Source organism: Hyla sarda, chromosome 7 (genome assembly GCF_029499605.1).
Source record: "Hyla sarda isolate aHylSar1 chromosome 7, aHylSar1.hap1, whole genome shotgun sequence".
NCBI classification, from domain to species: Eukaryota; Metazoa; Chordata; class Amphibia; order Anura; family Hylidae; genus Hyla; species Hyla sarda.
This window is the reverse complement of record NC_079195.1, coordinates 174,844,496-174,871,847: the sequence shown is the minus strand read 5'-3', so window position 1 is coordinate 174,871,847 and position 27,352 is coordinate 174,844,496. Positions and strand designations below refer to the sequence as shown.

The following is a 27,352-nucleotide window of genomic DNA, read 5'->3' as shown; positions in this document are numbered from 1 at the left end:
ATAAGAGACAAGGAAGGAGAATAGAAAGAAGAGGAGGAAAGTGAGAGGGCTACAATGATATATTTCACTAAACAAGTGACAGTGATACGGGATAGGTATGGTGAAAAATAGATATGGAACAAATGATGAAAATGAAATGTGAGCTGCTATGGAAGGTATGAGGTGAAAAGAAATATCAGAAAACACAGCTTCTATACAAATGGAAAGTGCAGTGTGAGTGAAAAAGGGAGGGAGCAAAACTGGGAGGGTGAAATAGAGAGAACTCAGGTCCGTAGAGGGACTAGAGCTGACAGCAAAATCTGTTTCACCCAGAACAGAGCCAGATGTCAGGTCAGCGCATTTTGGAAGGACACCAAGTCTCAGAGTGAGGGAGAGAGACTCCTCCAAAGCAGCTTTATGAAACAAAAGGCCGTCTGATTAAATCTCAGGAGCGGCGCCCTGCCCTGTGGCTTGTGTTTGGATGGCTGTGTGCAATCATTACCTCACTGCCAGGGTAGGCTTACTGGAGAAGGGACCCTGTGGCCACTGGGCCAGATCGTACCTTTGCCTTAGTTAACCTCCTCAGTCTTTTTAGGGAAAGGATGGGGGCAAGAAGGGTAAGAATATAAATATTTCTGAATGTCGCAACCAATCTTGCACAATATGTATACCACAAAAGAATCACATGATGGTTTCTAGCTTCAAAAACAAATCAGCAGGCTCTACATATAAAAAAGTGCTGGATAACCCTTACTTTTTTCATAATCCAAAAATGTATGGATAACTGGCTTTCTATGAATTTGCCATATGTGGGTGTAGATTTGGGTTTAGGGCTGTTTTAACCATATAGCAAACTGGGTGGCTGCGATGGGTCCTTCTCCAGCATTTCATATGTCCTTAAGATTTGTAGCAGCTAATGTGGCTACTTGCCTATTGCATATTGATATTAAAGTATATGTCACGATGCCGGCTGGCAGGTAGTGGATCCTCTGTGCCAGAGAGGGATTGGCGTGGACCGTGCTAGAGGATCGGTTCTAAGTCACTACTGGTTTTCACCAGAGCCCGCCGCAAAGCGGGATGGTCTTGCTGCGGCGGTAGTGACCAGGTCGTATCCCCTAGCAACGGCTCAACCTCTCTGGCTGCTGAAGATAGGCGCGGTACAAGGGAGTAGACAGAAGCAAGGTCGGACGTAGCAGAAGGTCGGGGCAGGCAGCAAGGATCGTAGTCAGGGGCAACGGCAGGAGGTCTGGAACACAGGCTAGGAACACACAAGGAAACGCTTTCACTGGCACTAAGGCAACAAGATCCGGCGAGGGAGTGAAGGGGAAGTGAGGTGATATAGGGAAGTGCACAGGTGTAACCACTAATTGGAACCACTGCGCCAATCAGCGGCGCAGTGGCCCTTTAAATCGCAAAGACCCGGCGCGCGCGCGCCCTAGGGAGCGGGGCCGCGCGCGCCGGGACAGAACTGACGGAGAGCGAGTCAGGTACGGGAGCCGGGGTGCGCATCGCGAGCGGGCGCTACCCGCATCGCGAATCGCATCCCGGCCAGAGGCGGTATCGCAGCGCCCCGGGTCCGTGGAACCGACCGGAGCGCTGCAGTGAGAGGAGTGTAGCGAGCGCTCCGGGGAGGAGCGGGGACCCGGAGCGCTCGGCGTAACAGTACCCCCCCCCTTGGGTCTCCCCCTCTTCTTGGAGCCTGAGAACCTGAGGACCAGACTTTTGTCCAGGATATTGTCCTCAGGTTCCCAGGACCTCTCTTCAGGACCACAACCCTCCCAATCCACTAAAAAGAAGGTTTTCCCTCTGACCTTTTTAGATGCTAAAATTTCTTTGACGGAGAAGATGTCCGAGGAGCCGGAGACAGGAGTGGGGGGAACAGATTTGGGAGAGAAACGGTTAATGATAAGTGGTTTAAGAAGAGAAACATGAAAGGCATTAGGAATACGAAGAGAAGGAGGAAGAAGAAGTTTGTAAGAGACAGGATTAATCTGGCGCAAAATCTTGAAAGGACCAAGATAGCGTGGTCCCAACTTATAGCTAGGGACACGGAAGCGGACATATTTGGCGGAGAGCCATACCTTGTCTCCAGGGGAAAAAATGGGAGGAGCTCTTCTTTTCTTATCCGCGAATCTCTTCATGCGTGAAGAAGCCTGTAAGAGAGAATTTTGGGTCTCTCTCCATATGATGGAAAGATCACGAGAAATTTCATCCACAGCGGGCAGACCAGAGGGCAAGGGGGTAGGGAGGGGGGGAAGAGGGTGACGGCCGTACACCACGAAAAACGGGGATTTGGAGGAAGATTCAGAGATTCTGAAATTATACGAGAATTCGGCCCAAGGTAGAAGATCTGCCCAGTCATCCTGGCGGGAGGAAACAAAATGTCGTAAATAGTCACCCAAGATCTGGTTAATTCTTTCTACTTGTCCATTGGATTGAGGATGGTATGCAGAAGAAAAATTTAATTTAATCTTGAGTTGTTTACAGAGAGCCCTCCAGAATTTAGACACAAATTGGACGCCTCTATCCGAGACGATCTGCGTAGGCAACCCGTGAAGACGAAAAATGTGTACAAAAAATTGTTTAGCCAACTGAGGCGCTGAAGGAAGACCAGGAAGAGGGATGAAATGTGCCATTTTGGAGAATCGATCAACGACCACCCAAATAACAGTGTTGCCATGGGATGGGGGTAAGTCCGTAATAAAATCCATACCAATCAGAGACCAAGGTTGTTCGGGAACAGGCAGAGGAAGAAGAAAACCAGCGGGCTTCTGGCGAGGAGTCTTATCCCGGGCACAGATAGTGCAGGCTCGCACAAAGTCCACCACATCAGTCTCTAGAGTCGGCCACCAATAGAAGCGAGAGATGAGTTGCACAGATTTCTTGATGCCCGCATGACCTGCGAGATGGGAGGAGTGACCCCATTTGAGGATTCCGAGGCGTTGGCGTGGAGAAACAAAGGTCTTTCCTGGAGGAGTTTGCCTGATGGAGGCTGGAGAAGTGGAAATCAGGCAGTCAGGAGGAATGATGTGTTGAGGAGAGAGTTCAATTTCAGAAGCATCTGAGGAACGAGAGAGAGCATCGGCCCTAATGTTCTTATCAGCAGGCCGAAAGTGAATTTCAAAATTAAATCGGGCAAAGAACAGAGACCACCTGGCCTGACGAGGATTCAGCCGTTGGGCAGACTCGAGGTATGAGAGGTTCTTGTGATCGGTGTAAATAATAACTGGAAATCTTGATCCCTCCAGCAGATGCCTCCATTCCTCAAGTGCTAATTTAATGGCTAGAAGCTCTCGATCCCCGATGGAGTAGTTCCTCTCCGCCGGAGAGAAGGTCCTAGAAAAAAACCCACAAGTAACAGCATGCCCGGAAGAGTTTTTTTGTAGAAGGACAGCTCCAGCTCCCACTGAGGAGGCATCAACCTCCAATAGGAAGGGTTTAGATGGGTCAGGTCTGGAGAGCACGGGAGCCGAAGAGAAGGCAGACTTGAGTCGTTTAAAGGCGTCTTCCGCTTGAGGAGGCCAAGACTTGGGATCGGCATTTTTTTTGGTTAAAGCCACAATAGGAGCCACAATGGTAGAAAAATGTGGAATAAATTGCCTGTAATAATTGGCGAACCCCAAAAAACGTTGGATGGCACGGAGTCCGGAGGGGCGTGGCCAATCTAAGACGGCAGAGAGTTTATCTGGATCCATTTGTAGTCCCTGGCCAGAGACCAAGTATCCTAGAAAAGGAAGAGATTGGCATTCAAACAGACATTTCTCAATTTTAGCATAGAGTTGATTGTCACGAAGTCTCTGAAGAACCATACGGACATGCTGGCGGTGTTCTTCTAGATTGGCCGAAAAAATTAGGATATCATCAAGATATACAACAACACAGGAGTATAACAGATCACGAAAAATTTCATTAACAAAGTCTTGGAAGACAGCAGGGGCGTTGCACAGGCCAAAGGGCATGACCAGATACTCAAAGTGTCCATCTCTGGTGTTAAATGCTGTTTTCCACTCATCCCCCTCTCTGATGCGGATGAGGTTATAGGCGCCTCTTAAGTCCAATTTAGTAAAGATGTGGGCACCTTGGAGGCGATCAAAGAGTTCAGAGATGAGGGGTAAGGGGTAGCGGTTCTTAACCGTGATTTTATTAAGTCCGCGGTAGTCAATGCAAGGACGTAGAGAGCCATCTTTTTTGGACACAAAGAAAAATCCGGCTCCGGCAGGAGAGGAGGATTTACGGATAAAGCCCTTTTTTAGATTCTCCTGGACGTATTCAGACATGGCAAGAGTCTCTGGGGCAGAGAGAGGATAAATTCTGCCCCGGGGTGGAGTAGTGCCCGGGAGGAGGTCGATAGGACAATCATAAGGCCTGTGAGGAGGTAGAGTTTCCGCTTGTTTTTTGCAGAAAACATCCGCGAAGTCCATATAGGCCTTAGGGAGACCGGTTACTGGAGGAAGCAGAGAGTTACGGCAAGGGTTACTGGGAACCGGTTTTAGACAGTCCTTGGAACAAGAGGGCCCCCAACTCTTGATCTCCCCAGTGGACCAATCCAGGGTTGGGGAATGAAGTTGAAGCCAGGGAAGTCCAAGGAGAATTTCCGAGGTGCAATTGGGGAGGACCAAAAGTTCAATCCTCTCGTGATGAGATCCGATGCTCATTAGAAGGGGCTCCGTGCGGAAACGTATGGAACAGTCCAATCTTTCATTGTTTATACAATTGATGTAAAGGGGTCTGGTGAGACTGGTCACTGGGATGTTGAACCTGTTGACGAGAGAGGCCAAAATAAAATTTCCTGCAGATCCAGAGTCCAAGAAGGCCACAGAAGAGAAGGAGAAGGCAGAGGCAGACATCCGCACAGGCACAGTAAGACGTGGAGAAGCAGAGTGGACATCAAGGATTGTCTCACCTTTGTGCGGAGTCAGGGTACGTCTTTCCAGGCGGGGAGGGCGGATAGGACAATCCCTCAGGAAGTGTTCGGTACTAGCACAGTACAGGCAGAGGTTCTCCATGCGGCGTCGTGTCCTCTCTTGAGATGTCAGGCGAGACCGGTCGACCTGCATAGCCTCCACGGCGGGAGGCACAGGAACAGATTGCAGGGAACCAGAGGAGAGAGGAGCCGAGGAGAAGAAACGCCTCGTGCGAACAGAGTCCATATCTTGGCGGAGCTCCTGACGCCTTTCGGAAAAACGCATGTCAATGCGAGTGGCTAGGTGAATAAGTTCATGAAGATTAGCAGGCATTTCTCGTGCGGCCAGAACATCTTTAATGTTGCTGGATAGGCCTTTTTTAAAGGTCGCGCAGAGGGCCTCATTGTTCCAGGATAATTCAGAAGCAAGAGTACGGAATTGTACGGCGTACTCGCCAACGGAAGAATTACCCTGGACCAGGTTCAACAGGGCAGTCTCAGCAGAAGAGGCTCGGGCAGGTTCCTCAAAGACACTTCGAATTTCCGAGAAGAAGGAGTGTACAGAGGCAGTGACGGGGTCATTGCGGTCCCAGAGCGGTGTGGCCCAAGCCAGGGCTTTTCCAGACAGCAGGCTGACTACGAAAGCCACCTTAGACCTTTCAGTGGGGAACTGGTCCGACATCATCTCCAAGTGTAATGAACATTGGGAAAGGAAGCCACGGCAAAACTTAGAGTCCCCATCAAATTTATCCGGCAAGGATAGTCGTAGTCCAGAAGCGGCCACTCGCTGCGGGGGAGGTACAGGAGCTGGCGGAGGAGATGGTTGCTGGAGCTGTGGTAGTAACTGTTGTAGCATAACAGTCAGTTGAGACAGCTGTTGGCCTTGTTGCGCAATCTGTTGTGACTGCTGGGCGACCACCGTGGTGAGGTCAGCGACAACTGGCAGAGGAACTTCAGCGGGATCCATGGCCGGATCTACTGTCACGATGCCGGCTGGCAGGTAGTGGATCCTCTGTGCCAGAGAGGGATTGGCGTGGACCGTGCTAGAGGATCGGTTCTAAGTCACTACTGGTTTTCACCAGAGCCCGCCGCAAAGCGGGATGGTCTTGCTGCGGCGGTAGTGACCAGGTCGTATCCCCTAGCAACGGCTCAACCTCTCTGGCTGCTGAAGATAGGCGCGGTACAAGGGAGTAGACAGAAGCAAGGTCGGACGTAGCAGAAGGTCGGGGCAGGCAGCAAGGATCGTAGTCAGGGGCAACGGCAGGAGGTCTGGAACACAGGCTAGGAACACACAAGGAAACGCTTTCACTGGCACTAAGGCAACAAGATCCGGCGAGGGAGTGAAGGGGAAGTGAGGTGATATAGGGAAGTGCACAGGTGTAACCACTAATTGGAACCACTGCGCCAATCAGCGGCGCAGTGGCCCTTTAAATCGCAAAGACCCGGCGCGCGCGCGCCCTAGGGAGCGGGGCCGCGCGCGCCGGGACAGAACTGACGGAGAGCGAGTCAGGTACGGGAGCCGGGGTGCGCATCGCGAGCGGGCGCTACCCGCATCGCGAATCGCATCCCGGCCAGAGGCGGTATCGCAGCGCCCCGGGTCCGTGGAACCGACCGGAGCGCTGCAGTGAGAGGAGTGTAGCGAGCGCTCCGGGGAGGAGCGGGGACCCGGAGCGCTCGGCGTAACAGTATACCAAAGTAGTTCCATGCTGACCTGCAGGTTCAAGCCTCTTCTAACCTTATTATGGCATAATAAGCATGAATAATAAACACGCCTGTAATTTCATAAGAAGGAACATTGTAGAGCAGTACTAAGCAGTGTAAGTTATGAATCAAGCAGTGGGGCTAGATCTATAAGCTCAATGCAAGTATAGGTAGCTGTAACCTAATGCTTTAGTAAACTGATGTGTCTCAAGATGGATTATATTTCAGAAAAGCATTGGGGGGGGGGGGGGGGGCAGAAATGGAGCCTAATAAGGGGAGAAAGTTCCTTACATTTGCTGGCACTTATAAATGTATGCAAAGTTTGCTAAAACAACTGTAACTATCTAATCCTTCTGGGTTATATAGTATTTGGCCCACTCAAATTCTGGGGATTGTGTCATCAGAAAATAACCTTGTATATTTCTCTTATGCAGTCAGTAAAAATATTCTCCCAAAAAAAATGCAGCTGTCATTCTGGCCACTAGGACTAAAACTAAGCTGAGACTGTCTGTTCTGTCTGTAATGATAAGGAGGACATTACTGGTAAGTGATCTGTACAGGATTACAGTGAAAGGTGGCAGCAGTAGAAAAGATAAAACAATAGCAACGTAGCCTCCCACTGCCTGTAGAATGACCTTTGCATATGGCTACAGTAGTCAAGGCCAGCTGAGGGTACTGGTTCCTGGCAAAGTCTTTGGTTGTGCCACAAAAGGCTGGTGGGGTTGCTAACAGAAATACTCCAGACACAGCCATATTTTGTAAAAAGGGTGTAGCTTTACTGAAGTCATATGTGCAGAATCTAAACATAGAAACATAGAATGTGTCGGCAGATAAGAACCATTTGGCCCATCCAATCTGCCCAATAATCTGAATCCTATCAATAGTCCCTGGCCCTATCTTATATGAAGGATAGCCTTATGCTTATCCCATGCATGCTTGATCTCCTTCACTGTATTTGTAGCTACCACTTCTGCAGGAAGGCTATTTTATGCATCCACTACTCTCTCAGTAAAGTAATACTTTACTTTAAGTAATTTAAAACTATGTCCTCTTATGGTAGTTTTTCTTCTTTTAAATATGCTCTCCTCCTTTACCGTGTTGATTCCCATTATGTATTTAAAAGTTTCTATCATATCCCCTCTGTCACTTGTTTCTTCCAAGCTATATATATTAAAGGGGTACTCCAGTGGAAAACTTTTTTTTTTTTTTTTTTTTTTATTAACTGATGCCAAAAAGTTAAACAGATTTGTAAATTACTTCTATTAAAAAATCTTAATCTTTCCAGTATTGATAAGCAGCTGTATACTACAGAGAAAATTATTTTCTTTTGGGATTTCTGTTCTGTCACAACCACAGTGCTTTCTGCTGACACCTCTGTCCATTTTAGGAACTGTCCAGAGCAGCATATGTTTTCTATGTGGATTTTCTCCTACTCTGGAGAGTTCCTGAAATGAACAGAGGTGTCACAGAGAGCACTGAGGTCATGACAGAAAAGAAATCCCAAAAGAAAAGAATTTCCTCTGTAGTAAACAGCAGCTGATAAGTACTGGAAGGATTAATAATTTTTTATAGAAGTAATTAAAAAAATCTGTTTAACTTTCTGGCACCAGTTGATTTAAAAAAAAAAAAAAGTTTTCCACCTGAGTACCCCTTTAAGATCCTTTAACCTTTCCTGGTAAGTTTTATCCTGCAATCCATGTACTAGTTTAGTATCTTCTCTGAACTCTTTCTAGAGTATCTATATCCTTCTGGAGATATGGGCCGACATTTATCATTGTCATTGGTGGTATTAACCCTTGAATGTCGTGACACCAGGGTGCGGTTTCCTTAATAGTAATGTTCCTACCGCCAACCGTCCCACATACAGCAGGGAAAAATAACGGAATGTCCACAGCAGATTTCAGGAATAAACTGAAGAAACTTTACTTGCAGAATTTATGAAACAGTCTTTAACATAACAGTCTCTTAATAGTGAACCGGGATAAAGGTTCCTCACAGGTTTGCTGGGACTTGGAAGCAATAAGCTTTTATCCAGGCCACTGTGCTACTAATTTATAGTGTTGAGCGGCATAGGCCATATTCGAATTCGCGAATATTCGCGAATATATGGACGAATATTCGTCATATATTCGCGAATATTCGCATATTCGTCATATTCTCGTTTATTTTCGCGTATGCGAATATTTCGCGCATACGAAAATTACCATATGTGAATATTGGCATATACAAAATCAACACGCGCGTAAATTCGCATATGCGAAAATTAGCATATGCTAATTTTCGCATATGCGCATTTTTTGTATATGCGAATTTTCGCACGTCAGTCCCACACAGTAGTATTACAGCCTTCTTTACACCACACAAGCTGGAAGCAGAGAGGGATGATCACTGTGATGTGTACTGTGAAGAAAAAAAAAAAAAAAAAAAAAAAAAAAACGAATATTCGTAATTACGAATATATAGCGCTATATTCGCGAAATTCGCGAATTCGCGAATATGCGATATTCGCGAATAATATTCGAATTGCGAATATTCGCGAGCAACACTACTAATTTAGAAGATTTGAGCTGGTAGCAGTCACACAGGATTTGATAGATGGAGCTTTGAGTAACTCACGTTTAGTGGCTGCAGGTTTTTAGGCTTTGGCCTAGATGAATTGAATTGATGCTGAGGCGTTTGTGCAGCTTGATAGTCCGGCAGGAAGAGAGCGAGTTTAATGGCTACAGCCTTTTATATAATAATGGGCTGGACTAAGCTCATTGGTCAGCAAACCTGTAAGTTATGAACACAGTGAACTCTGGGTACATCACATGACCTCTAAGGTCCTTGTACATTCAATACATCACAACCATACATCATGTGACCACTAAGGTCCTGTACATATCTATCCTATGCATTTATATTATTTATATATATATATATATATATATATTAAAACGATACACAATTTATATGAGGCGACCAAGGGTAAGCCCTGCAGGAGAGCCCTATATGAATGGAGGGACTCTAGCTGAGGGGTCTTTAGACAAGGAACAGGACAAGGTCCTGTACCGGGACACCACAAACCCCCTTACTTGATATAAGTCGTCCTCGACGTATGTCCCCTAGGATAGAGGAACGGAATGACCATAGGGCCAGATGCATTCCTGAGCATTAATACAAATGTCCATATTAAGGTTGTAGATGAATAACGGTATAGAGTCTTTGTGCATAGTGAAATTTCCATACAGGCTCCAAAATTTTCATGCAACCAAGTTATAAACAAGATATAATACTATATAGAGATAAATAATACTAGTACTGTTTCAAGAACAGGATTATATTATCCTTGGATTTTTTTCTTTCTCTTTTTTTATTTTTAGTTTAACACATAAGACTATGCAATGATGACTATGCATGACATTAAGGATATCTGACTTTTGACTTTCGACTGGCAGATTTTGTACAGTTTAATCTCTGACTACGAAGTATGTATAGAGACGGTGATGCTTCTACATACTTTAACAGATCTCACTGTTTGTTTTTTGACAGCCAATATTATACCAAATATTTATTATACCACATATTTATTTTCTAGAGTTATACACTGGTTGCGGATTGGGTTGCCTGAGGCTTTCTGCCCAATGCCTTAGCTGCTATGGTCTATCGGTACTACACACTAACCCCTAGAACTCTGGACTAGATAACAATTGACATAATGTTACCTTTCTGGATACGTGTATTTTTGGTTAGCTACAAGAGCACCTTCTGGCCACAAAGAGCATCCTGAACATTTACAAGACAAAAGAACATGTTAGTGCGTATCATTAGCGCATAACCGTGGTACGGACTGAGGTAGAGTATGTTACAGTCCCTAAGGCTTAAGTTTTTGTTTTTGTGAGATATACAAGTTATGTTTACTGGATTCTATGAAAGTACACTAGTGAAGTTTATGTAATGTACTATGTGTACACTGTAGTGAATTAATAAAGTCAGTCTTGATATCTAATGGGAATATTTCCTGTAGGCGTTAGTGAAGGGTGACAATATTTGTTACTCCCAGAGAAGCTGGAAGGGCACCTCTAAGTAAACACTATAACACCTGAAAAACAAATAGATACTTTGTGTACAGGAAGTGGATATTTCTGTACAATAACCACGGACATTTTGTTTGACAATATATATCAACAGACATTTTATTTACTAGAACACAATGGCTACTTGACAGCAGCTACAACATTTGTTGCATTCAGGCACATTTACCTGCTGTATATGTGCAAGATTTAGTGCACAAAAATATATTACTGTGAGGATATTTAAAACAAACAAACACATAAGGATCAGCAGTCCACCTACGTTATGAGTCCAAAAACATCACGGCTGTACGGGAGCCAGGCATAAACTTACAGGAATCTCCTCAGACAAGGAGTCTCTCGGCCTGCGGCCAGGTACAAGCTTAGGTAACTGAACAGGTAACTTCATGGCATTGTCCTGCCAGGCACTTCCGGCTCTGAGATATGTAGCAAGAAGCACGAGGTTGGAACTCTCTCATATGGTTAATAGCAGTGTCCCATGAGACATTGGTGAGTCGAGACTGTGAAACTGAGGGGTTAACGCTCACCACAAAGTTGATAGCAGCCGCTGAGGCCACTGGTACTACCATTGGTGCCAGTTGGTCCGGCCTCACCTCATTAAGTGGAGTAGGCCGCGGCACTTCCGTTGGTGCCTGCTGGTCAGGCCACACCTCCGGGCATTGAGTTGGCCTAAGCACATCTGTTGGTGCCCGTTGCTTAGGCTTCACCTTCTCAGAGGGAGTAGGCCTGGGCACATACGTTGGTGCCCATTGCTTTGGCCTCACCTCCTCAGAGGGAGAAGGCCTGGGCAGATCCTCTGCTAGAGCTGCTGCAGAAAAATAAGACCCAATTCCACGGGGATCTGTGTCCCAGTCGTCCAAAGGGAAGTACGTGAATGTAGGCCGATTCTGTGGGGATCTGCGTCCCAGTCGTCCGAAGGGAAGTACGTGAAAGTAATTTGTGTTGGGTTCTTTGGTCTTGTCACAGCTGCAGCCCATTCATCCTGCAGACTTTTGACAGGGGTGTATTCAACAATCTCCCCTCGCTCCAGGGAGTGATAACTTTTGGGCAAATAGTCCCGTTGCACGGACCTTCTGTTGACTAAGACTGTCCCACCGTGTCGGCAGTCCAGAAAGGTCCCGAAGCCTCTGACCTTGTCAAACTTGACCACCAAGGCGCGTCGGCGCTCTAAGGGTGCTTCACCCTCTTGTGGGTAGTCCAACATGCGGATATACAGCGCTTCTAGTTTCTTTGTATCCCTCTGCTGTTCCACGTGGACTTCATATGGGAGGCGTTTCGGGGCCATATCTCTCCCTGTGCATTTAGTTTTTCAATCACATCGGAGATTTCAGCCTCCCTGCGGGCCCTTTCTGCCACTGCTGTGGGGATCAGTGGATGAGTCTTCCCCGGCAGGGGAAAGACATGGTCCCACATATACTGAATTAGTGCAGGCTCGTCGCCAAACACCCAGTTTGGGAGTGGGAGTGATCGTGGGCGTGCAGTGGGCAGAGTTACTTGGGACAAGGGGACCTTTCTCCCTGGGCTGGATGAGGAAGAGAAAGCGGCTTCCGCCGGGGTACTCACATCCGAGTCTTCCGTCGGGATCTCTGAAAATAAAAGGAAAAAGGAGAGGCGCGCTCCTGGTGTGATACCGTTGAAGTAAAAGCGGGTACGTGCGAGTTAGATGCACCTTACCGTGGTTAGTTGTGCTGCGGGCACAACACCTTTGTAAGCCTTCAGATCGCAAGAAGCCGTTGGTATCCCGGGTCCGAGATCCTAGCGTACGGCGGCGTTAGGTAGGTGGCTGCCTCTGCATCCCTAACCGTGACTGGCAAGTCCGGTTCTAACGTGTAGGAATAGGGAGAAAAATTGGGGTGAGATCCGGCACCTCCTCCGATAAAGTAAGTTCGGAAATGAAGATGTAACAAAACTGCCTATATTTAAAAAAGGCTGTTTTATTGGAGGGTGCAACTTAAAAGTTTCGAACCCGAACCGGGTTCTTCGTCAGGCAATGGGATAAAAAACATACAAGGCGCCAGTTTTAAATACACAGATCAGCTGAGTGCTACCGGGTCAGCGGGTCACGGTCAGCATGAAGGTTAAACATAGACATTTTATATATAACAGTAAAAATGAATAAAATTCAATAAAATTGAAATAAAATACATGATGCTGATATGTTGTGAAATAGAACATATACCTAGGAGAGTGTAACCTAGGTATTCGTTGTTTGACATAGTGCTGCGGCTTCCCGACAACATGTCACGTCCTCGGGAATCCGTGTCCCGTTTCTGAGATCCTGATTAGACGTGTGGACATTATTTCAGTCGATTTTCAAATCTTGCATAAGTGTGGTGTATTGATGTATGTTCTTTACAGCTTCGGGGTGTTATTAGTTTTTAACTTGGCAGCGCTGGAGGGCTTTTGTGCGCATGATAGTATTTATATCCATGGACCGGTATCCATGTGGACAGCGCAGGTGAGTATTTTTGTGTAACTGATGCAGATATTAGTATATGGTTATCCTTCTGAGAGTGTCCATTTTTGGGTTTATAATTAGGTAGTTAGGTATGGAGCATTTTTTATGCATGCTTTATTACTGTTCCGGTCCTTCCAGGGTTAGACTGCGCTGGAGACCCATATTTGTCATCCAACGCGGAGGTGGAGGAATAAGGAGAATTAGATTATAGTTTCAACAATTTCATTAAGACCTCGCGGGAAGATGGTTTCTAGTTTATACATCCAAAAAACCTCCCGTTTTTTGAGTGTCTCAAAATGATTAGAACATGTTTCAGATATGACATCAATCGGAGTTATCTTGATTGGTTCTGTTATGGTTGGGTGAGCCATAGAGCAATGTCTAGAGAGGCCGTGCAGTTGGAATTTATTCTTTATGTTCTGTCTATGTTTATTCATTCTGCAGTGCAACGGTTGTATTGTTCGACCCACATACTGTAACCCGCACATGCAGTCGATGAGGTAGATGATATACATCGACTGACAGGTAAGTCTGTGCTTGAGTACGTGTTCCTCTTTTGTTGTATTGGATGTAATTATTTTCACATTATGTTGTATTTCCTTGCAACATTTGCATCTTTTTTGCCCACATCTGAAGCTTCCAACCGGTAAACTATTTTTTAGATTATTTACTTTATGTTGCCGTATTTGACTTGGGGCCAGGAGGTTTTTTAGAGTGGGGGCTCGTCGGAAAGTAATTCTTGGTTTTTCCGGGATCTTGCCTTTCAAATGTATGTCATTTAGTAAAATATGCCAGTTCTTTTTTAGCGCTATCTGGATCTTATTAGCAGAATCACTGTATGTGGTGATAAAATTGTTTTTTTGCATTTCTGCATGTTTTTCTGGTTTCTCCTTATTAATTGGCTTTGCAGGGATCAGACAGTCAGATTGTGATTTACTAGACGCCTTTTTTAAGGCTTGCTTGATGATAGGTTTTGGATATTTCTTTTCTTTAAATCTGCTTTCAAGAATTTTTGCTTCTTGCATAAACGTGAGGTCCTCTGTACAATTTTTCCTGATGCGTTGAAACTGGCTGTATGGTACATTTTTGAGCCACAGTCTGTAGTGTCCACTGTTGAAGTCCAAATAACTATTAACATCGACTGTTTTGAAGAATGTAGAAGTGATAATTTTATTCTCAATGTGAGAGATGGTCAGGCTAGAAAATTAATTTTTTCTGTAGAGGCCTCCTTTGTGAATTTTATGCCCCATTGGTTATTGTTTATGGTTGTAAGGAGAATATCAGTGGGATCTTCAGGACCGTCCCAGATGAAAAACAGGTCGTCAATGTACCTACGGTACATGATGATGTGGGACATGAGGGCAGGATTACTAGTGATGAACTGGGATTCGAAGGCGCCCATGAACAGATTTGCATAGGCTGGTGCGACCTTCAAACCCATCGCGGTCCCTTTGTGCTGTTGGTACGTTGTTTTATTATATGAGAAGTAGTTATTATGAAGAATAAAATTGAGACCTTTGATGAGAAAGTTCTTTTGTTGGGTTTGTAGTGTAGTATCCTCATCTAGGAATTTTTTAACGCAGTCAAGTCCCAGTTTGTGTGGGATGTTTGTATGGAGAGATGTTACATCACTTGTGACCAAATGATAACCAGATTTCCATTTAATATTGAGTAGTGCTTGTATCAGCTGCGTGGAATCACGTAGATAGCTGGGAAGTGCTGTTACGTATGGTTGTAAAAACAGATCAATGTAATGTGCTAAATTGCTGTTGGATGAATTAATGCTGGATATGATGGGACGCCCAGGTGGATTGGTTAATGATTTATGGATTTTTGGTAGAAAGTAGAAATATGGTTTGTTTGCATTACAGGTTTTAAGGTATCTTTCTTCATTTTTGTCCAAGATATTGCTATCAGTGCCTTCTTGAATTAATGCGTGTAGTTGTTTCTCCACAAGTGGGAAGGGGTTGTATCTGATCTCCATGTAAAATTCTTTGTCCGAAAGGATCCTCAGTGCTTCCTTTTCATAGTAATCATGCTCCAATATAACCAGTCCCCCTCCCTTGTCAGCATTACGGATTACTATATTGGCGTTTTTTTGTAATCCTTTAAGAGCCTTAAACTCTTCATTTGTCAGGTTTTTCCTTTTGGTATGTCCCATAGATTTTTTGAGTTCCAGGGAGACTAGCTCATGGAACACATCTATGTTGGGGCCCCTCGCATGCGTGGGATAGAAGGTGGATGGCACTTTTACCGCTTGGTGTATGATACCATCATTAATTATATTGTCAGTATCGGTGCTTTCTCTGGGGTCCTGCCCTGCTTGAAGTCCTTGTTCCTTAATTGCAAAGAATCTCTGTAGTGTCAGCTTTCTGATGAACCTGTTAAGATTCAGAAACAGTTGGAATTCATCCCCTTTATTGGATGGACAGAACGAGAGTCCCTTTTCCAATAGGGATATCTCGGCTGTTGACAGTTGGTGTTTAGATAAATTGAAGATTTTTATTGTTCCATCGTTTCTTTCCTTGGTGCTTTTCTCGTTTCCCTTTCTTCTCTTGTGCTTTCCTCCGCGTTTTCCTCTGTGTCTTCTATTTTTCTTTTGTTCCTCTTTTTCTGAAACATCTGTGGGATTTGTAGTTGATTCATGGGGCAAAACTCTAAAAAAGATTCCGATGTTGTTGTTTCTTCCTCATGATGCGTATCTTCGGCGGGTTTGAATTTCTCCTTTTGAGATATGGAGCTATAGAGTTGCTATTGTCAGTGTTGTCAATTATGACAATATTCTCGTCTCCAACCGGGGACAGTACTAGTGTTGATATGGGTGTAGGCTCAGGAGGCGAGATTGCTTCATGCAGCGAAAAATTTATGAGATCTGTAAATTCCTGTTGAGTTTTTATTTGTGTTAGATCTCGTTGCAATTGTGGGGAGCTTAGTCGTTGCTCCTCCCTTTGTTTGAGTCTGTCCTTGATCTCTCTACTAGCAGTTTCATATTTTCTGCTCAGACTGTGACTGGCCTGAATGAACAGAGATCTAGGGGTGTTTGCCTTCTTATGCTGATGTGTGTTCGGAGTTTTTTCTGGGGTCTGGGTGATGTTCTGAGAAGGAATCATAGTCTGCTGTTGCTTTTTGAGGGGTGAAGATCTGGGGTTGGCTGTATTGCATATGTATGGTGACCCCTCCTTGCTGGTGTCGTTATCCAAAATGTCCGTAGTGATCTCATTACTTCTGTTGACCATGGTTTTACCTTTTGTTTGAGCATTATGAACCACATTGGGTGCTTTTTCTTTGTCACCTTTTCGCACACTATCTGTTTGTTTTTTCCTATATAGTGTGTTTATAAATTGCTTGCTGTTTTGACCCGTGGGTCCAGAATGATCTCGTGTTGGTGATCCACGTTTCTGTGCAATTTTCCCTTGATATGAACTTTTTTTCTTGTCGCTTGTTGTATTGTCAGGATAGTGTTTCTTTTTGGAAAGGCTATTCCATGCCCAGGGATCACCCTGTGCATAATCTAGCCGATCTCGGTGTAGTTTTTGTGCTTTTTTCTCAATAATTTCTGTTTCTAATTTTGATAGTCTGGTTGTAATTTGTGAATTCATTTTTATGTAATGTGTGTGACCAGAGTGCATTCTCAGCTCATTCATAATACACAATACATCATCATTTAGCGCTTTACACATAGATAACCTTTTTTCACATAGAAAATCAAGCATTTTGAAAGTACATGAGTCGGTCAGTTTGTACCACATTTTTGTGTATTCAATGTCATTTTTAAAAGTGGAGCAAAATGTCAGTCTTAGCCCCCTGGGTGTTATTTTTTCTTTTTTATATATGTTGAGAAAATCAATGTCTATTTGGTGCTGCATTTCCTCTTTCATTTTTGCTTCTAATTTGAAGAACAAGTCATTAATAATTTCAAAGTTACTCTCGTCCAGGTCGCTGTTGTCAGTAGCAACCTGGTTACCTGTGGTCTCCTCCGATGTGGGCTCTATTAGTTTGCTTATAAGAGCATCACGCTGCTGTAGTCGGTAGTTGTAGTAATCCATTTTCGGTATCCACTGGAGCTGCAAGCCTCAGAGAACTGCATCTCTCGCCGGAGTGGTATCTACCACCCGTGGGGTAAACTGAAAATAAAAGGAAAAAGGAGAGGCACGCTCCTGGTGTGATACCGTTGAAGTAAAAGCGGGTACGTGCGAGTTAGATGCACCTTACCGTGGTTAGTTGTGCTGCGGGCACAACACCTTTGTAAGCCTTCAGATCGCAAGAAGCCGTTGGTATCCCGGGTCCGAGATCCTAGCGTACGGCAGCGTTAGGTAGGTGGCTGCCTCTGCATCCCTAACCGTGACTGGCAAGTCCGGTTCTAACGTGTAGGAATAGGGAGAAAAATTGGGATGAGATCCGGCGCCTCCTCCGATATAGTAAGTTCGGAAATGAAGATGTAACAAAACTGCCTATATTTAAAAAAGGCTGTTTTATTGGAGGGTGCAACTTAAAAGTTTCGAACCCGAACCGGGTTCTTCGTCAGGCAATGGGATAAAAAACATACAAGGCGCCAGTTTTAAATACACAGATCAGCTGAGTGCTACCGGGTCAGCGGGTCACGGTCAGCATGAAGGTTAAACATAGACATTTTATATATAACAGTAAAAATGAATAAAATTCAATAAAATTGAAATAAAATACATGATGCTGATATGTTGTGAAATAGAACATATACCTAGGAGAGTGTAACCTAGGTATTCGTTGTTTGACATAGTGCTGCGGCTTCCCGGCAACATGTCACGTCCTCGGGAATCCGTGTCCCGTTTCTGTGATCCTGATTAGACGTGTGGACATTATTTCAGTCGATTTTCAAATCTTGCATAAGTGTGGTGTATTGATGTATGTTCTTTACAGCTTCGGGTGTTATTAGTTTTTAACTTGGCAGCGCTGGAGGGCTTTTGTGCGCATGATAGTTGTTATATCCATGGACCGGTATCCATGTGGACAGCGCAGGTGAGTATTTTTGTGTAACTGATGCGGATATTAGTATATGGTTATCCTTCTGAGAGTGTCCATTTTTGGGTTTATAATTAGGTAGTTAGGTATGGAGCATTTTTTATGCATGCTTTATTACTGTTCCGGTCCTTCCAGGGTTAGACTGCGCTGGAGACCCATATTTGTCATCCAACGCAGAGGTGGAGGAATAAGGAGAATTAGATTATAGTTTCAACAATTTCATTAAGACCTCGCGGGAAGATGGTTTCTAGTTTATACATCCAAAAAAACTCCCGTTTTTTGAGTGTCTCAAAACGATTAGAACATGTTTAAGATATGACATCAATCGGAGTTATCTTGATTGGTTCTGTTATGGTTGGGTGAGCCATAGAGCAATGTCTAGAGAGGCCGTGCAGTTGGAATTTATTCTTTATGTTCTGTCTATGTTTATTCATTCTGCAGTGCAACGGTTGTATTGTTCGACCCACATACTGTAACCCACACATGCAGTCGATGAGGTAGATGATATACATCGACTCACAGGTAAGTCTGTGCTTGAGTACGTGTTCCTCTTTTGTTGTATTGGATGTAATTATTTTCACATTATGTTGTATTTCCTTGCAACATTTGCATCTTTTTTGCCCACATCTGAAGCTTCCAACCGGTAAACTATTTTTTAGATCTCGGCCCAGGATCCCCATGTCCGGTGGTGAGGGGACAGTCTCACCGGTGATGCCCCTTTCAGGGTAGCCGGCCACTCGTCGTCCTCTGGTAGAGGGGGTAGGTTGTAGGCCTCCTCAGCCCCAAGGGACAACTGCTGCAAATGGTCGGCAAGATCTTGACAAAGTTGTGCTGCGGCAGCTGCAACTTTCCTCTGAGTCTGCACCATCTTAGGACTCTCTTCACGTGTTGTGGTGGGCTCCACCATTTAGGTACACCTTGCTGCCATCTCGAGACTGTAGAGCTCTGGCCACGTGGCTCCTTTTATATGGGGCTCCCACAAGATGGCCGCCAGCCGGAAGGACGCCATTGGTGCAGCTTTGACTTCCTGTCCCCCAGCAAACACAAGCAGAAAATTTCAGTTCCTTTTCGGCATTGCAACGTGTCCTTGGGGTCCACGCCCAGGGGCGGGTCGCAGACCAGCGTGGGACTTTTTTGCGTGCTTTTCTGGTAACTCTATAGCCCTTTCAGGTACTTGTTGTAGCGGAAAGCGAAGCAAGGCTTCACTGCGAATTTTGCACATGGCCACAAAAAGACAATCTTCACGTCCCCCCTTACTTTTTCGTTCGCCCCAGTTAAGCACAATCTCAACAGCAAAGTCACGTACACTTCTGAGCTTAATTTTAATCACTACATGCGACAATTCCGGACAGTTCATATAGCACATTTCTGAATAGGGTGAAGACTCTGGCTTTTTTCAGGGTAGCAAAGTTCCTTAAAGGGGTACTCTGCCCCTAGACATCTTATCCCCTATCCAAAGGATAGGGGATAAGATGTCAGATCGCTGTGGTCCCGCTACTGGGGAGCCCCGGGATCCCCGCTGCGGCACTGCGCTATCATTACAGCACAGAGCGAGTTTGCTCTGTGCGTAATGACGGGCGATACAGGGGACGGAGCACAGTGACGTCATGGCTCCGCCCCTCGTGACATCACGGCCCGTCCCCTTAATGTAAGTCTATGGGAGGGGGCGTGACGACTGCCAAGCCCCCTCCCATAGACTTGTATTGAAAGGGGCGGGCCGTGACGTCACAAGGGGCAGAGCCGTGATGTAACGATGCTCCGGCCCCTGTATTGCCTGTCATTACCTGCAGAGCGAACTCGCTCTGTGCTGTAATGATAGCGCAGTGCCGCAGCGTCAATCCCGGGGCTCCCCAGCAGCGGGACTGCGGCGATCTGACATCTTATCCCCTATACTTTGGAAAGGGGATAAGATGTCTAGGGGCGGAGTACCCCTTTAAGGCACACACCCGTATTCTGTTCGTAAGACGCCAAAAGAGTTGTGGTGAACCAGGAGAGTAACGGTGACTGGGGTGTTGCAGTGAATGGAGGGACTCTAGCTGAGGGGACTTTAGACAAGGGACAGTACAAGGTCCTGTACCGGGAAACCACATAAAAAGGAGCAAAAAAGGCGCAAAGCCACTAAAAACTCTCTAAATCTACACCAGCCCAGACTAAGCTTAGCTTTAAGGTGAAGAGAGAAATTTCAGAAAATGTGTACCTGCACAAAATTTATGAAATGCTCTGAGACCATTTAATAAATGTGGTGCTCCTACACATTACCAGCACACAAAACAAAGGTGTAAAAAAAGATACTACACTTACACCTACAATGATAAAGGCTGGCCACGGTCTCCAGTGCTGCGCACAATATTCCAAATGTTGTCTCACTAGTGTCTTGTACAGTGGCATGAGCACTTCCCTCTTTCTACTGCTCATTTCTCTCGATCATTTGTCCTTAGATGGACAAGAACATCCACTTCTCCTTACTGCTTTGCTTGCTTAACATTATTAAGAATATGTCTTATATCTCTTCTAGCAGTAGCACCAGGAAGACATCTCACAAAACCATTTTCCTTAAAGGGGTACTCCGCCCCTGGACATCTCATCCCCTATCCAAAGGATAGGGCTTTGGACAGTTGATAAGATGTCTAGGGGCACAGTACCCCTTTAAACTCCACACTTATGGTTGAAGCACCCAGCAACAGCTGCTTCATTTCAGACTTCACCTTATCTTTTTTTGTCCTTAGCTGCAGTCTTGCATTCAATCGCCAAAAACACTGATTGATCCATTCCTATGGGGATGCATCAATCAGTGTTAAAGATCAGTAAATGCAATGTTATAGCCCCTTATGGGAGCTATAATATTGCATAAGAAAAGTGTAAAACAAATCATTACCCCTTTCAATTATCCCTTCCCCTAATAAAAGTTTGAATCACCCGGCATTTCCAAGAATAAAAAAAAAACTGTGTGAATAAAAATAAACATATGTGGTATCACCGCGTGCAGAAATGTCAGAATTATAAAAATATACCGCTTTTTAAACCGCACGTGCAATGGCGTACGCGTAAAGAAATTCCAAAATCCAAAATAGCGCATTTTTGATCACTTTTTATACCACAAAAAAAGTGAATAAAAAGTGTTAAAAAAGTCTGATCAGAACAAAAATGGTACCGCTAAAAACTTCAGATCACGGCGCAAAAAATGAGCCCTCATAGCGCCTTGAACACAGAAAAATTTAAAAGTTATTGGGCTCAGAAAATGACAATTTTAAACGTATAAATTTTCCTGCATGTATTCATGATTTGTTTCTGAAGTGATACAAAATCAAACCTATACAAGTAGGGTATCATTTTAACCGTATGGACCTACAGAATAAAGATAAGGTGTTATTTTTGCCAAAAAATGTACTGCGTAAAAACGGAAGCCCCCAAAACGTATAAAATAGTGTTTTTTCATAAATTTTGTCGCACATTGATTTTTTTTCCCATTTCACCGTAGATTTTTGGGTACAATGACTAATGTCATTACAAAGTAGAATTAGTGACGCAAAAAATAAGCCATCAAATAGAATTTTATGTGAACATTTTAAAGAGTTATGATTTTTTAAAGTTAAGGAGGAAAAATTGAAAATGAAAAAACGGAAAAAGCCCAGGTCCTTAAAGGGTTAAACATCTCAGATTTCAAAAATGTTATTTCCTTCTGCAGTAAGAACTGTCTACAGATCTGACAGCATCCAAACCTCCAAAGAGTGAAACATGAAATAAATGCACAACAATTCCTGCACTGAAGTAAGTCTGCCATTTTTAGGAGGAGAACATTTAAAGCAAACAAATCTTACTTTTTAGATTGTATCCACCTCCAGCCTATCTCCTGCAGTATCTCTTTAATGCACTTTGAATATGCAGCTAATGAGTCTGTGCCTATATGTACACACACTACCTCACAAGCTCCTCCCCCAACAACATATGTCGCCATGTGCTTGCATTTTTGCAGGACAAATGCGTTTTTGCATGCAGTTTGTATGGGAGCATGAATGCTTTTGGTAGGGAAGTGTTCTTGATCATATTGGATCATGTGGTGCCAGTCTGCGAAATTTTTCTATCCGCCATGTGCTTGCATTTTTGCAGGACACATGCATTTTTGCATGCAGTTTGTATGGGAGCATGAATGCTTTTGGTAAGGAAGTGTGCATGATCATTTTAGACCGTGTGGTGCCAGTCTGCTAAATTTTTCTGTCCCCCATGTGCTTACATTTTTGCAGGACACGTGGATTTTTGAACACAGTTTCTATGGGAGCATGAATTTTTTGGCTTTTGTATCGCAACTGTAGCTTTTATTTTTTAAATAATTAAAGTGGAATTTTTTATTTTTTTATTATAGACATAATGGCAAAAAAATTTGAAAAAACTAAAGAGCCCAAGAAGGCCCCAAAAAGGGTGAGTTATCATAATTTGGAATGATTTATGTTATTATTTTTACATTCTTTAAAGGGTAGCTCCCACCATCCTATTTTTTTTTTTGCTAGCCCCCCCCCCCCCCCGCTACGGCACTAGCCCGTTCACTACTCCCCTCCCAGCCCCCCCCCCCTGCCCCGCATACCCCGTTCCCTCATTACTTTCAGTTACTGCAGAGTCCGGCAGCGGGCGTGCAGGGACAGCAGCGGCAACGAGGTGGCGGCGATGTGCGGGAGGAGTGACCTCCCAGCCAGTGGCCGGGGAGCCAATGCGCTCGCTCCCGCCTTTCTGATTGACAGGCAGGGAGCGAGTGCAGCCTAACTGAAAAAGGACTGATTGCCACTACAAAATCAGTCCTTTTTCAGTGGCCGGTTTTTAAATGTAAATTAAACCTTTTTAATGAAAAAAAATAAAAATAAAAGTATATTAGAGATATGTTGTAGTACATAAGTACTACAACATATCAAAAAATAAAGTTGGTGACAGTGCCCATTTAATTGCTATTATATCTGAATATTTTTATTTGTAATTTGTATTTTTCAGAAGCCACCACCAATGGAATATTCAAGTGATGAGGACCCTGGATTTCCTGTTGATTCTACAAGACCCAGTGTGAGTATTAGAATTTTTTAGGATAAAATTATTTATTTTTCCGTATTTTATATAGATTTAATATTTTAATATCATTGTGATAATTGGTATTGAAGTGAACAGGAAATTTTTTCAATGTGTTATACCACCCAACTATTAAAATAATTACCGTATATACTCGAGTATAAGCCGACCCGAGTATAAGCCGAGACCCCTAATTTCAACCCAAAATCCCAGGAAAAGTTATTGACTCGAGTATAAGCCTAGGGTGAGAAATACCTCATCCCCCCCTGTCATCATCCAGACCCGTCATTAACATCCTCATCATCATCCCCTTGTCATCATCCCACACATCCCCCCTTCATCATCCCCTTATCATCCCACACATCCCCCCCTTCATCATCCCCTTGTCATCATCCCACACATCCCCCCTTCATCATCCCCTTATCATCCCACACATCCCCCCTTCATCATCCCCTTGTAATCATCCCACACCCCCCCCTTCATCATCCCCTTGTAATCATCCCACACCCCCCCTTCATCATCCCCTTGTCATCATCCCCACCCCCCTTCATCATCCCCACACCCCCCCTTCATCATCCTCTTCTCATCATTCGCCCTCAGTGGTCTTCAACCTGCGGACCTCCAGAGGTTTCAAAACTACAACTCCCAGCAAGCCCGGGCAGCCATCGGCTGTCCGGACTTGCTGGGAGTTGTAGTTTTGAAACCTCCGGAGGTCCGCAGGTTGAAGACCACTGCGGCCTTCAACATCATCCAGCCCCCTCTCACCCCCTTTAGTTCTGAGTACTCACCTCCGCTCGGCGCTGGTCCGGTCCTGCAGGGCTGTCCGGTGAGGAGGTGGTCCGGTGGGATAGTGGTTCCGGGCTGCTATCTTCACCGGGGGCGCCTCTTCTCCGCGCTTCCGGCCCGGAATAGAGCCGTTGCCTTGACAACGACGCATCTGCGTCGTTGTCAAGGCAACGTGACTATTCTGAGGCCGGGCCCGAAGCGCTTAGAAGAGGCCTCCCCGGTGAAGATAGCAGCCCGGAACCACTATCCCACCGGACGACCTCCTCACCGGACAGCCCTGCAGGACCGGACCAGCGCCGAGCGGAGGTGAGTACTCAGAACTAAAGGGGGTGAGAGGGGGCTGGATGATGTTGAAGGCCGCAGTGGTCTTCAACCTGCGGACCTCCGGAGGTTTCAAAACTACAACTCCCAGCAAGCCCGGACAGCCGATGGCTGCCCTGGCTTGCTGGGAGTTGTAGTTTTGAAACCTCTGGAAGTCCGCAGGTTGAAGACCACTGCGGGTGGGGGAGTTCACTCGAGTATAAGCCGAGGGGGGTGTTTTCAGCACGAAAAATCGTGCTGAAAAACTCGGCTTATACTCGAGTATATACGGTATTAATTTTTTGCAGAAGCATGTAGTGGTTCAGGAACCATCTTCTTCCTCAGATGAGGAATCAGAACATACACCTGGATCCAGAAGCCCAAGTGGGAGTTTTTATTTATTTATTCTGGAGTAATTATGAAATACATTTTTCTATAATTTAATATTTTTTTCTTTGACAGTCAGAATATATTCCATCGTATGTGTCGGCCCCCAGAACTCCCAGGATAGGCCTTCCAAAGAGCCTGAACCAGTATGTATTGCACAATTATATTCCAGTTTTTTCAAAATGTTCTTTTGTATTTTTAATGTTTAAAAAATAAATAAATAAATAGCGTCCCAAGCCTCATCCAAAAAGAGGAAGAGGAGGCCTCGTTGTTCATGGCAGAGGACGTGGTTGTGTGAGTATTTAATATTAATACTTGTTTTTTTTAAGTGTACTTTTGAAGTCAGTTGTCCAGAGCAAGTAATGACATGGATTCTTTTTTTTTTGGCTTGTTTTTAAAGAGCCAATGTGATTACTTGCATAGTCAACTGAATACACCACAGTTTTTGTAAAACTATTTTTTTGTAACAGAAGATTTCTAATCTCAGGGTGGCGCTCAGCCCAGTCGGGCGAATATTGAAGGGGGGCAGGACAAGCCAGAGGTAATCATTGACGATAACCTCTTAATAGCCATGGTCGAGGCTCGCCCTGCTCTTTGGGATTCGTCCGACCCCAACCATGCCAAGCGCAAAACACCAAGGCTCTTTGGAATGAGATTTACAGCGGCATCTGTAATTCCTGGAAGGTCCTTTCCCCTAATGAAAGATGGATTATTGGTAAAAAATAGAAAAAAATATGTTTTTGTTTTATGTTTTTTGTTTATTTTTTTAGATAAATAATTTATTTTTCCTTCTAGGCGACCAGATAAAACATCACTGGGGATCCATCAGGGACCGGCACATATGGGACCTAAGGGAGGAGGAAGAGAGGCCAAGTGGATCAGGTGCCTCCACCAAGACCCCATACATTTACCAGCCCCTCCTCGGGCCCCTCCAAAAATGGCATAACATACGGAAGTATGTCCAATTATATTCATTTATTATTTTAAAATATTTTTGTAAATAAACTAATTAATTTTTTGTTCTCTTTCAGAACACATTCCAGTGTGAGGACACACAAACAGACCCTCAGTGCTCCACCCCCCCCCATCCCTGACCCAGCCCCCGACACTGCTGATCAAGGACAAGAACCTTCTCCCCTACCAGCTTCCTCATCGTCCTGGCCAAGTCGCCAGAGGATTGAAACATCCTTTGGAGATTTGGTCCAGCCGTTGAGGACTGGTAGGAGACAGCATGTGATCCTTGAAGATCTCATAAAGCTTCATGAGATTGGATGATAGAGTGGAAGCCTTGAGGGAGGAGCTTTGCCAGTTATGGCAGGCAGGTGCAGGGCCATCAACTGGTCCCCCTTCAGACTCTCTACTCTATCTCTAGAGCCTGGCTCCCATGATGGAGAAACTGCTCCTTGATATCCAGTGTCCGTTCCGCAAGGAGTCATTCGAGCTTCTGTCTAGACTCTAGACTATGGATCATAACGGATAAACAATTATAAACAGACGTTAAACTCTATTCACCCGTTATTAAACGTCCGTTACAAAACATTATAATGGACGTTTATAACGGATGAATGAACTATAGTGTGAAAGGAGCCTAACCCCTCTTCATTTATGCAAGCAAATTGCATAACTTTACAATTGTTATGACCGTAGCATGAGTGTTTACTCCTTTTCTACTGGAGTTTCCCTTTGTATTAAATTATAATTTATTTATATAGGGCCCTTGGTTCCAGGGCACTTTACATTTGATAAGGGTTAAAATACATAATACAATTACAGGTGCAGTGAACATGACACACAGTATATGACAGACTCATATAGAGATTGCCCACAAGGGCTTACAATCTACAAGAAGAAAGGGGGGGGGGGAGGGGTAAATACTAGATGAGGGGACAGCTGGTCATCTGTGAGCAGGTGGGGAAGTAACTGTTCATGGTGCAGTGAAGTGTCAGCAGGGTTACTGTAGGTCATAGGATTGATTGAATAGGTCGCTTACTTGGGTCTTCAGGTTGCTCTTGAAGGTTTTGATTGTGGTTTAGAGCCAGATATGGCAGGGTAGCAAGTACCAGAGTGTGCCAGAGAAGCACTGGGGGGGGGCAGGTTGTGAATGGCCCCTTATATGTTATGGTAAACAGTATTACCTAAATTTGTTAAGCAATGGGTAGCCAGTGAAGGGATTGGCACGGGGGAGAGGCAGAGGAGAAGCAAGGTGAGTGCAACAGAATTTAGGATAAATTGGGGGAAGCAACTGTGTTTAACACCTTAAGAACTCAGGGTTTTTCAATTTTTGCACTTTCATTTTTTTCTTCTCACCTTCTAAAAATCAAAGCTTTAAAAAATTATTTCTGGGACAAAATTGAAAAAAAACAAACAAATAAACGCTATTTTGGTAATTTTAGCAGCTTCCGCTTCTACGCAGTGCACTTTTTGGTGCAAATTACACTTTATATTTATTCTGTAAGTCCATATGGTTACAAGGATATCCAATTTATAAAGGTTTCATTTAATTTTCCAACTTTAAAAAAGATTATAACTACATGCACCAAAATTTGTATATTTAAAATTGTCATCTTCTGACCCCTATAACTTTTTTAGGTCTCTGCATACGTGGCGGTATGAGGGCAAATTTTTTTGCGCCGTGGCCTGTAGTTTTTATCGGTACTATTTGTTTTGATGGGACTTTTTTATCGCTTTTTATACATATTTTTAGGGTATACAAAATGA

At 44.5% G+C, this 27,352-nt stretch overlaps 2 long non-coding RNA genes across 4 annotated transcripts; both read left to right on the top strand.

Annotated features, from left to right (window-relative positions):
* On the top strand, window positions 1-23,143 carry LOC130282086 (uncharacterized). 3 transcript variants are annotated; one of them, XR_008846241.1, is made up of 4 exons: window positions 1-95; window positions 21,798-21,880; window positions 22,473-22,528; window positions 23,090-23,143. It is a non-coding gene; the product is annotated as an uncharacterized LOC130282086 (long non-coding RNA). The 3 variants fall into 3 exon arrangements; XR_008846242.1 differs by lacking the exon at window positions 1-95 and adding an exon at window positions 359-493; XR_008846243.1 differs by lacking the exon at window positions 1-95 and adding an exon at window positions 18,561-18,634.
* Window positions 23,144-25,127: 1,984 nt separating this feature from the next.
* Window positions 25,128-26,460, top strand: LOC130282085 (uncharacterized). The gene is made up of 3 exons (XR_008846240.1): window positions 25,128-25,349; window positions 25,430-25,589; window positions 25,666-26,460. It is a non-coding gene; the product is annotated as an uncharacterized LOC130282085 (long non-coding RNA).
* Window positions 26,461-27,352: the final 892 nt, after the last annotated feature.